The following is an 8,602-nucleotide window of genomic DNA, read 5'->3' as shown; positions in this document are numbered from 1 at the left end:
CAGCTCCTTGCCTTTAGATTCTCTCCCAGCCCAGGAGGATTTAGGATGGGATTGGGAGACGAGACGCCATTTCAGGCTCCAAAACACCCTGTTTTAAAATGACTGCGGGTAAGAGGATTAAAACAATAATACCCTTCTCTTCTTGAAGGTTTTTTTTTTTTCCTCTCTCCCTCCTATAGAAAAGATTTCTTCTCCCAGAGCAAAACCGTTTAGACAGGAATTAAGGGAACAAGAAAGAATAAGGGGGGTGGGTGTGGGGGGGAGAGGACCTTTTAATTTGAGCTTGATATTTTGTACAAATTCTGACCAAAAAAAAAAAAAAAAAAAAAAGAGAGAGAGAAAAGAGGGCGCCGGTCTGGCTCAGGACACCAGAAGGCTCCAAGTGACACTTTCTTGTATTTATTTTTATCGTATATATTTTTTTTTACTAGAGGTTATGGGGTATCAAGTGATTGTCCCGGGAAAGAAAGGGAAGGGGTGAATCTATTTAAATCTATTCCGGCCCTCGGCCCGCAGAAGTCCCGCTGGCTCCCCACGAAGGAGGGGAGCCCCTCGCACTGCCTTTCCCCCGCACCCTTTAATTAATAACCACCCTCTTTCGGCCGGGAAACAGATTGAGCGAAATCTCGGCGTTTTAATTCCCGCTATCGCTTTTTCGGGGGCGTTTTTCGGGGCGCCGTGTCAGGGTTGGCCTGAGCATCACCCCACAAAGCCCACGGGGAATTTCCCCCCCCCCTTTGTTTTTTAGGGGTGATCCTGCAAAGGTACTTGCCCCACCCCCGTGCTTGCAACCGGCATCTTCGCTCCCCCTCTAATCACAACGAGTTGAAACGGGGGGCGGCGAGGGGCAGCTAGGCGATGCGTTCACAAAATTCAGCGACCCCCCTGGAAACACCCCATCGTTTCCCAAAGCCTGGCTGGGAGCGGCCCCGCGGACCTGTAGCTCGCAGGAACTGGGGCACAAGCCGCAAAAGCTCGGGGTGCAAAAACCTCTCTAGGGACCGGTAAACTTTGCAAGGCTCCTTCGTTTAATGTAGAGGGGAAGGGTCTCCCCGTGTGCCGGGCGGGGAGGAAGGGGGGGTATAGAGGGGGCTGTGCCCGTCGGGGTCTTGGTTGTTTCTGAATTGTCGCTTGCAGCCCGGACACAAAATCCCAACCCTTCCGACCGCGATTTCACCATTGTCTCGCCTTTCTGCTCGCTCAGCTATTAAATACGGGAGATTTTTGTGATACCTTCGATTAAAAATCCTTAGTTTTAATTTCCCCTCTCTCCCCACGAAGAATTAACAAGTTTCTCTCTATCTTCAGAAGATCTTTCCGCGCAGCGACGGGATCGCTGCTCTTTAACGAGCCCCTGTAAAGAAATAACTGTGTTTAATTCAGCGCGTCCTGGCAGGAACGAGTAAATAACGCGTTTAGGGCAGCTCGGAAAAGTCACCCCAGTCTGTCCGCACAACGGATTCATCACATTTACCCCCCGCCCCAAGGTACCGATGCGGGTAAAGCACCGGGCAATCGGTACGAGTTGGGGCGACATCACAGGGGTTTCTTCTCTGAAACGCGGGGAGCCAAGGGTGGGATAAAGGCTGAGGAAGAGGAGAGGCAGCCCCGGCAAGAGGCGGTTTGCGGGAGGGGTGGTGTCCCCCTCCCTGTCGTGTTCCAGCCGCCCCCCACCCCCCGAACCGCCCCGTCCTTCCAGGGGCTCCGCAAACTTGCGGCCGGCACCAGGTCCGACACCAAACCTCGGCTTGGCTGGGCAAGAACCGGCTATTCCCACCCCCGCCAATAAAATATTAACAATAATAACATCAACACCAGTTTAAAAAACCCCAAACAATAAATCGGGGGACGAGCACGGGCAGAAACGGGGCATTTCGGTGTAAGTTTTGCATCGCAGAGCAAAAAGAAATATGAAAATACAGAAATCTGCCAACCTCGGCTTGATCCCGCAATTCAAGGCTGCGTGGGGGGGGAATTTGTTAGCTCACCAAATGGAAAGGGCATCTAACTTTCCCTGATACTAACGGCAGCGTTTTGGCTAACTGGCTGGGTCTAGACATCTACCAAAAAAAAAACCCAAAAAAAAAACCAAACAAAAAAACCCCACCAAAAATCCCCTTTAAAACCCATTTTTTAAATGTCTTTCCTAAGTGATCCGGGAATTTCGGGTTTGCGTGTGGGCTCTAAGCACCCTCACCTGCACGACGGGAGGGACAGCAGCAAGTTTGAATTTGAAAACTGCTTTTTGGAGAAAAAAAAATTGGGCATAATGTCATAATGTTGGAAGAAAATTGTTCTTTGCTCGTTTTATTTAGAAACACGTGTACTCTCTATACTCAGGATATTTTAAACACACACACACGCCCCCCCATCCCCATCCACAGATAATTGCGTGTTTGCATTTGCACAGAAATCGTGGCTGTTCCCTTCAGAAGACCTAAAATCAAAGCCAAGCTGGTTATGTTTTAAACGGCCAATGCATTAACTCCCTCCTCCTCTGTCTCTTTGTTGTTGTTTTGTGTGTGTGTGAATGTTATCACACCCTTTGCCAGGCCGGTAAAACGTACTGGGGACGCGGGCGTTTAATTTTAGGTCGAATAAAGAGAAATCCAGCTCCGTCCTTGGAAGATGCACAAGGAAACAAACTGCAAACACTGAGCAAGCCCCTCGCTCACTCCTGGACCTGCGGCAGACACAGTGCAGGGCGATTTCAACTTGCCTCAAATTATAACGGCAACAAGGTCTTAAAACAGCTACTTAACTAAATCAAGGCCACTTCGCTTGGTTTTGGTTTGGGGTTGAGTTTTGAGTGGGTGGGGGGGTTCCTGCCTTTTCTTTATTTTTTTTTTTCTTCCTTTTTTTTTTTTTTTTTTTTTGGTATGGGGCATCTTTGGGGGGTTTGAAATGTTCCAGACATTGTCCAGTACTTTGTCCCCGACGCCAACCGCATTCGTGTGAGACCGAAAGGGGATTAACTTGTGAACTTTTAAAAATCAGAACTTAAATGAGAGGCAAATCTAGGCCACAGCTCATTGTGGGAACCGTTTCTTAAGCAATTAAAGCGAGAAGAAATTCCTCGCAGCCTTTTTCCTTAAAGCAGCTTTCTGAAGGATTTAAGGAGGACTAGTGTCCGGTCCATCAAGAAAGATTTAAACTGCACAGTGATATAGAAAATCTCCACTTGCTCTTATTTAAAGGGGCACTATCACCATTTCCATAAGACCCTTGACATTGTTTCTTTAATCTTGTTTATAAACTTAAACAGATTTTAAAAGTTTTTTTTTTCTCTCTCTTCCCTACCTCCTTTTTTTTTCTTCCATGAATTCATTGAAAATATATTTGATGCAGCATTTGAAAAGAGACCAAAACAGGCTCACTTTTAAGGATTTTCTGTTACTAAAAAGTCTCAAGCCACAGCTTGCTACATTTCTTCTTTTGCTCTTGGAGGTCTGGAGGAAAGTGAGATTAATGGGAAGTGGAATTTTTAGATATATTTCTTTTTCTTCTTTTGGGGTCAACTGTGCAGTAAAAGTTTCTTTCTCCCCAAATTAGGAGGACACAAAGCACCTTCCCCCCTCCCCACCCCCCGAAATAGGCTCAAGCCTTCATCCAATGTGTACAGTTTAGCACATTTTCCCTTGGCTGAGAGCAGAATTATATCCTAAGCAGCCTCCTGCCATGTCAGGTTTCTTTTACCCCCTTTCTTCTCTTTCTTTGCCCCGTTTACTTGTGTTCTCTCCTCAAATCCTGGTTGTTGTGACTGGTTCCTACCCATATGTAGAGGTCAGCCAGTATTTCATACAGCTTTTCCAGTTCGAGCTACTTACTTGGGAAGGTTTTCTGCACAGCATTGAAAAATACCTGCTAACCTTGTTCCAGTAAAGCCAGTTGTTCTCCCTTAAGTCTTAAAAAGAAGAAGAAAAAGAAAAAAAGAAGTGACCACCTTGGAGTCACCAAAGCTTTTGGTGTTTATAGCTAATTAATAGCCCTAATGATATTTTTCCAAGTCCATGAATACATTATGTTTGCAATCCAAAAAGGCGTTAGCCCCATTCAAGGGTACTTCAACATCTGCTCATTTAAGGGCAATTAATCATTTTGATATATGGTTTAAAATTGACTGCTTCCAAGGGACTTTTTTTTTTGACAAGAATAACAAAGCAATTTGCCAGGAGCCATCTTCTGGACATGTTATTAGCAGAGCCTTCATCTTAAAGAGGGTTTAAAAAAAATCCTCAGATTTAGGTACCTGCTTTAAAGGGAACCCAACACCTTCTCTCTCCCGCTCCCTTTCTTACACCTCCTCCAATTCTTCACCTAGCCTTTCTTTCCTCTGACAAGAGTCAGAGGTCTCTCCCACCTTAGACCTGAAGTTTATACCTTGATTGCAGAGGCATGTGGGCTGATAATTTTGCCCCTTGAGGAGAAGATGAGTTGAATAATCATGAAATACGGAGCAAGCTCAGCTCCTTATCCCATTTCTGCTCTTCCTTAATTGTGATAATAACTAGTTTTACGTGTTTGAGTAAAAATGCTTCATATTCCCTCATTGGCTTCATCCTTTTCTCAAAGGCAGCTAAGGGATTTTTAAAAATAAGTATTTTTCTTTTGCCATTAACTGCAGTTTGTAACTGTAATAAGCCATTCTTTAGTTTAGCCTATTTAGGAAAAAAAAATACCTGTAAGGAATCAAATCTACCAAGAGTATTAGGTGAAAACAGCCAAAGAGATCAATTTTTTCAGCCTCTGGTTCCTGGTAAAAGTGTTAGCTGAGAGAATGTAAAGGGGAAGTCTCTCCCGTGCAGGGAATTTAAAGTATAGTTATGATGGGCAGATCTACTTATTTATTTATTCCATGAATCCCAGCTGTGTTCAGAGGCTCCAGCCAAACCGGGGGCCTCTGCCAGCCCAGGAGCTGCAGATGATGTGAGAAGCGGGAGGGCATCCAGGGCAAAGAGAGATAAACGGGGAAGGTGGTGAGAGAAGGGAAATGAATAAGAGAAGTGATGTGCCCAGCGTTGCCTCCAGTGCCGGGAGCAGAGCTGGGAACAGAGACCTCCCTTGGCCGTGTCCCTGCCCTCCTGGGAGCAGTGCTTTTCAGGGTCCAAGTTCCCATGGGATACCCCACGACGCCTGGGCTGCTCTGTGGCAGAGGCACAGGTGGTTTCCTCCCTGTCTTTTCACAGGCTGCCTAGAGAGAATCAGCAGAAGAAATCTTGCAATAAGACATCAGAAATGTTTTGATTTGATTTAATTTCTAATTTTTAATTTTTTTTTTAAACTTAATACCCCCCAAATCCCCTGTGTGTGTTAACATCTGGGGTGGATTCAGAGCCCTTTATCTATGGCTTTCCTCTGGTCTGGGAGCACCCAGTGCCTGAGTTATACATTGTCCTCATCTAATTTTTATCCATCAGTCTAAAGCCAGGGGAAATGTCTTTGTTTGTTTAAGAAGTGGAAGTGTTCCCAAAAAATGTCCCCATTAGAGAAGATTTGGATTTTGATCAGAAATTTGAAACAATTCTGAAAATAACAGAATAGCTGGGGCAGGGGGGGTGGTGGGGTGGGGTGGGGGGTGGAGGAGGCAAGTAGCGAAGAAATGTGTGTGGTTCTGATTCAACTCTGCTGCTGTGAGGTGTTGCAGCTGCAGTTTAGGTACCAGGCATCTCCTTTCTCCTCCAAGGGTGGAGTGCTGTGGGCAGTGACGTCTCTCAGGTCAGGTGGGAGAGATAGCATGAACAGGAGGTTGGACCATCAACCACCATGTTGCCAAAAAGACCTCTGATAGCTCCTTGGATTTGAGATTTTCTGGCAGAAATTTGCTTCCTCCTTCACAAGGCTTGAGTAATGACAATTTAAAGTCATTCTGGACCCTCCACCTTTTTTTTTCTTTTTGCTGAGAATCTTTTTTACAGAAAAGATGAGCTGAAACACCTGAAAACACTTCCCTGTTCAGCCAGGCCCATGATTCAGGAGGGCTTGAGCACAGGCTGAAGGTTCAGCACATCTGCTGCTGCTGGAGGAGGAACAGGGGAAGCCTGATCTGTCCAGTCCCTTAGTGAAGGGTGGACAATATGGGGTGTTTTTTTTTTTGTATCCGTCTCTCCCATGGATGAATTTAGGGGGAAATAAACTCTTGGGACATTACAATGGTCGTATTGAAACCTGGTATGAACAAAACCACCCACACATCTTCACAGACTGCCTCTACAGCCTGCATCCACCTATTCTCCACGCCTGTTGGATGCACGGTGGGATGTTGCCTCTCCTCTGACAGGTATTTCCTCACCAGAAAAGCTGTTTCTTGCTTCTTTGAGAGGTGGGGAGCTCTCCATGTGGCCACCGTGCTCCAGTTTGTTGTTTCCACCCTGATGGGACTCATGGAAGGAAATGTGAGTGTGGAGGGAGGTGGTGATAGGGTTGTTAGAGCTCCTGGAGCCAGTTCCTCAGCTCCTGAAATGCTGGAAATGTTTTTGAATGGAAAAGACACTCCAGAAAGTTGCTTAAATTCCTGCCTATGGGCTTGGCATGGAAAGACTCTGCTTTCTTGAGCCAGAGCCCCATCCCACGCGAGCAGCAGAGGACACTCAGTCTCTGCTTTGGTTACCTTTGCAGCACCCAGCGATTCAGGTAGCTGCCATTACCTGTGGGGATATTTCATTTGTTTTTCAAGAACACAAGGCAAATCTGTGGGAGGACTTGCTCTGTTTGGGGATGACACAATGGACCTACCTCCTACCTGTGCGGGTACAGGTCATGTAAGTACATTGAGGCAATGAAGGAGTGTCTGACCCTGATTTTCCTGAATCCTTAAGCCAGTCTAACAGCTGAGGTCTAACTCTGCACTGAGGTCTAACTCTGCACTGAGTCCAACATCATCTTCTGCCATAAGCATGATTCTTCTTATCCTTGTGAGAGAGGTTGCTCTTGCAGCTTGTTTGCAGTGAAGTGTGTGCCCAGGCTCAATGTGCATTGAGAGTGTGTTTATCCCAACCTACTCTCACTGAAACCAAAGGAGGACTCTTGGATGTTGACACCAAAGATCTAGCTGTTACTTAACACATCAGACCCAGAATTAAATCTCTCCACCCATCTTTTCAGCAAGGAGTCCAAATACTGGTTTCGTGGCCATCACAAGCTCTGCCTGTCCTGGCAGTGAGGAGGGATGGAGTTCAGCTCCGTTTGGCTGGTGTAAATCCAAAGTAATTTATTCAAAAGCGATGACATTTATCTAGATTTACATCATTTAGCACTAAGTTGGGTCCTGTGGTAACGGATGCTCGGATGCATGACTGCATTTATTTTGTACCTACCTCTGAGCAAAATGATAGATATGTTTCCTGGGGGATAAAATCCATCTCCCAGGCACAAAGCCAGGCTAGACATGTTTTCCACAGGAGAAATCTCAAGGACACGAGAGGACTGGGGAAAACAAACTCTCCCTCCCAGATCAGGAGCGTGGCCCAGCGCCACCTCCACCAGCACTTGTGCAATGGTGGCTGCAGCCCTTGTGTTGTGTTTTGAGTATCCAGGGGAAGCCTTTCAACCCAGTTTCCCCACTGTGGGGATGCTCTGGCTGCAGGCACTGGCCAAGCCAACCCACTAGGATGCCATCTCCTGTGCCACCCCACTGCTGTGGTGGGTTTCTCCAAGGTGGGAACAAAGGAGGGGAAAGGAAAAGAAGCCCTGCTTAGTTTTGGGTAACACATGACATGAAATATGTTAGGTAAACACCTTATTAGAAATGATTTGTCATCCCTCTGCCTCTCTCAGCTGCATGTAACTCTATCTCCAGACTATTATAGTATCAAATATATTTTACAAGAGTTTTACCTACAGGTGACTTGCTCTTTATTACTGGATGTAGGCAAAATCAATACTTTAGTAACTAGAAGATCATTTATTTTGCTTTTTGAAACATTTTTCAACAGTGGGAGAGCAGCTAAACCCCACGAAGCTATGATTAAGAACCACAAACTCTACCTTCCTTTCCTTCTCTCCCTCATAACCCATTTATTGACTTAAACAGGTAATTTCCAAAACCAGAACATCAACCTGAACAGCCACTGCTGGTGCATGGTTTTCTTTTTTTCTTTCTTTCCCCCCCCCCCTTTGCAGACAGATAATTCTTTAAACTTGGGTAATTTCAAGGGGGAATCAACTTAATATAAATGTACCTGTCACTGGTTGAAATAGAAGCAGATTCTGGCCTTTCAATAAGGCCACTTCTGCACTCCCACACTGGGGAAAAATCAAAAATTGCTGGGAACTGATAATGCATTCCTCCAGCTCCACAGCCCTGATGGAGTTCAGTCAGGCCAAATACCCTGGCTGCTTTTATGTGTTTATTTTACCTTCTGATTTGTTTTGAAGGTCATATGATATAAAGATGTTGGAGAGAAAATGCTCGTTGTTTAGGGAGGACTGTCTCTAAGTTGCAGCACTTTGCTGCAGGTGAGTGCCCTGCAAGGGAAGGAAAACCCTGCCCTCAGATGTGCAAGTGGGCAGAAACAAATGGTATCTGTATCCCAGATCAGCCAGGGATTTTATTCACCCTCCTATGAGCTTAGGGGCAGGACATTCACCCACACAGTGATGGGGA

The sequence above is a fragment of the Gallinula chloropus genome (assembly GCF_964237585.1).
Source record: "Gallinula chloropus genome assembly, chromosome: 6".
NCBI lineage: Eukaryota > Metazoa > Chordata > Aves > Gruiformes > Rallidae > Gallinula > Gallinula chloropus.
The sequence above is the reverse complement of the archived record's forward strand: the minus strand, read 5'-3'. Positions refer to the sequence as shown.